General features: G+C 38.0%; 1 pseudogene; it reads right to left on the bottom strand.

Moving 5' to 3' along the window:
- Positions 1-2,948: 2,948 nt before the first annotated feature.
- LOC149229808 (pathogenesis-related thaumatin-like protein 3.2 pseudogene) lies at positions 2,949-3,374 on the bottom strand (annotated as a pseudogene).
- Positions 3,375-3,738: the final 364 nt, after the last annotated feature.

Below are 3,738 nucleotides of genomic sequence, written 5' to 3'. Positions count from 1 at the left end.
TCATTTTATATAAATTAACACAATTCAAAAAAAATTCAACCAATTTTCTTTCATTTAATTCACATTTTTCAAAATTATTAAAAATTACATTATGGAAGAGATAAGCTATTTGCCCAATGCAAGTGTTTTTCAATCTTTCATTAGCGTCCATACATCATAAATGGAATTCATGTCTACCTCATTTAGAACACGAGGTGCACCCAGAGAGACAAGCATTAACACATCTATTGTGACTAAAGAAAGTATTCACCTATCATCACTTTTTATACTATTCAATTTTGAGAAGTCTCTTTCACATATTGTTGTACTAGTTGGAATAACAAGAATAGTTTTCCATAGTTGTATTAGAAATTGAAACAATTCAAACCATTTAGGTTCATTTCCACATAGATCCCGTGCTCCATTCATATGTTTTTTACGATGATTTATAAATAGTACAAACAAACACATCCATCTCACCCAAATATCTAGCAACATCATCTAGAAACATCCACAATATGTGAATCTCCAACACTAAATTTTTCACATAATCATGTCAGTCATATTCTTGTTTGAGCATCTCTATCATGTATCTCCTTGTAATCATGGCAAGGACTAAAAAACTTAGCAACATTAAATATTGGCAAATATGTGAACCTCGTATTTAAAGAATTAATCACCTTCATTACAAAGTTCTTACCCAAAACAATGCAACTATCTAGTGTCCCTAATCTATGTGTATTGGGACAACTCACGAACCTCAATGGATGTACATGTAGCATAATTGCACTATCTAAAAACTCAAGAGTTATTTTCTATGCTTTCTTCAAAAATCATAATGTGTGCATTGTGCCAACTCCACATATGCCTCCTAAAAACCACTTTATGAAGCATGCTAACTATAATATATAAAGTAGTTCCAATATAAGTAATATCCACGTGATCCTCCCGAATGCGGGTGCACACAACAGATATTAAGAGGGAGGCAGAACGGGATGGCAAGTGGCCCTGCCACACGGCCTTCCGTAACCCTACACTCCAATCTATAAACTGTATTAACGCCGGCCATAAATGGCATTTAAGCTGGCGCTGCCTTCAACCCACCTCCATCTACCCGCCTCAGATCAGCTCAATGGTGACCTCTAGTGAAATTAACTCCACCGCCCCTGTCTCTTATCCTCTGCCTCTACAATGCCAATGTCCCCAGGCTGCAGCAGCTCCATGCTCTCGCACCACCACGGGTAGGCAATGTAGCATCCTCTGTTGCACTGATCTTGGCCCGGGACTTCATTATACTCAAAGCCTGCTCTGCAATCTCATCCTCCATTCGGCATCTATAGCTAATCCTTCCTCTAGGCCAAACTCTAAACCTTCTGCACCCTCTCGGCACTCTGAGTCGTCTACCTACAAACAGTCTCATACCCCTGGTATCAACATGACCAGAACTTGCCATAGAATGCGTAGTCACAGAGGCGGCAGCAGAGGCAGACTGCCCCGCTCTCCTCCGTCTCTGGCCTCTGAAACCACCTCCTCTACGGCTCATTTGACTTTAGGCCGCTACCCAAATACGCGTAGTGGCAGAGGCCACTCACGGCCTCTCCGCCTCCATCCGACGCACTCTGCTTCGCCTCCCAGTGGAATTCCCTCCATTCCACAGTCGCCCCTCCACTCAGCTCAATTCTTCCACCTTTGTTCCTTGAACCAACCCATGATCACTGCCACCATTTCCATCACCTTTCATGAGGAGATGCAAACTACAGAAGGTGGTCGCCACTCAAGCGCGACGCCTGCTAGAGCCGAGAGGAGCACACATTCCATTACCTCCAACGAAGGGGAGCAGGCCACAGAAGGTGGATGCCAAACCGGCGCTGCGCCATCCATCATCATCTCACTCCCAATGTCCATACTAAGGAGAAGTGGTAAAAATATTTCACTGTCAACCATAAATAATATATTTCAATGTTCATATGAAACAACATAATCTTATATCAATTTTATAGAGAAATAAAATAGTTAAAAGTGAAAAAGAACTATATATACATTATATAAAATAATTGAAAACTCTTTTTTGTTTTTAAACATTTTAATTATTCTCACTATTTTATGCCCAATTAAATTTTGGTTCAAAAATGCAATATAAACAACGAAAAATTATGAGTGGTCTCTCTCTATATTCAGTGGATCAAATGTGTGGAGGTGCAAACATTTTATTCAAATTTTGCATTCGAAAAGAAGTTTTCACCTCAAGAGATTTGAGGTGCAAACATTTTATTCAAATCTTGCATTCTGAAAGAAGTTTTCACCTCAAGAGATTTGATCCCTTTCAGCTCTTGCTAGATCTGTGGTTAAGGTGGATCTATACTAGTTTTACAATCCAATATGAAGAACATATCAATGTGACCTGGAGTCGACACCTGTCCTTAAAAAATAATCTAAAAATAAATAAAATATTATTAAACATAATAAAAACATTATGATTATACATATTTAATTAATTTACTTATTGAAAATCGCAAAATTAAATAAAGCAAACCAACTGTCATTTTAAGTTATATTAATATTTCAAAATAATGTTTGGATTTATTTCATCAGACTCATCTCTTGAGGTGCAAACATTTTATTCAAATCTTGCATTCTGAAAGAAGTTTTCACCTCAAGAGATTTGATCCCTTTCAGCTCTTGCTAGATCTGTGGTTAAGGTGGATCTATACTAGTTTTACAATCCAATATGAAGAACATATCAATGTGACCTGGAGTCGACACCTGTCCTTAAAAAATAATCTAAAAATAAATAAAATATTATTAAACATAATAAAAACATTATGATTATACATATTTAATTAATTTACTTATTGAAAATCGCAAAATTAAATAAAGCAAACCAACTGTCATTTTAAGTTATATTAATATTTCAAAATAATGTTTGGATTTATTTCATCAGACTCATTGGATGATCATGTTTGTATCGCTTAAGCTAAATACACCATGTTGCACACCAATTGAACATCGCCTGGGATATTTAAATCACTGCCTTTTATTTTCAGAAAACAGGGCATGCCATTGCGGATGCAACCTATTACTGTGCACGCAGAGTCTGAGGGAGTTGCAGAGAGAGGGATATTGAAGCCATCGACCAGAGAGATATCATAGAAGTCTTGATTCTGGTACTGATTCAGACCATCTTCAAAAAGCGTTGCAGGGACGCTTCCATAGCCTTGACAATTCAGCAACCCACCACAGTCACCAGTGGTGCAGCCGGTACGTCCCCAGATTCTGCCTCCTGTTGTTCCCGCGGGAACGTCAAAACTCCATGTCTCGCCCTGCCCCAATTGCTGCCCGCCGCCAGGACTGCCAGCCGCCCAAACTGTGTATGAGCACTGGTTTTTGACTGTCATTGTTGCACCTTCTATACCTGCACTTATAGTTCCCAAACAAAATTTATTAATATTTCTACTTTGACAAATAAATACATACTGCTATATAATTCATAATTTATTTATTCATGAAATCAGTTGGGTCTAGTACATCCTTATTTGATGAAGTTTTTACATGTTAAGTGCTTATTGTTTAAAGCCAACCAAAGGATACTTTTTTTTATTGCAGCATGAATTTTCCATACGAACTCCCACCACCAACTACGTTCTTCATTGAAACTAGCTTCACACCATGCCTTGTATCCCAATTCTGCAATAATGGTGCATGTGGATGGGTTTAATAACTAACTCGTGAGTCTTCCACCTTGTCATCTAGCCATATAAA

The sequence above is a fragment of the Pinus tabuliformis genome, chromosome J, assembly GCF_031772625.1.
Source record: "Pinus tabuliformis cultivar Carrire ecotype Pingquan chromosome J, CPIR1, whole genome shotgun sequence".
In the NCBI taxonomy this organism is placed as follows: domain Eukaryota; kingdom Viridiplantae; phylum Streptophyta; class Pinopsida; order Pinales; family Pinaceae; genus Pinus; species Pinus tabuliformis.
Note: the sequence above shows the minus strand (reverse complement) of the source record. Positions and strands in the feature narration are given on the sequence as shown.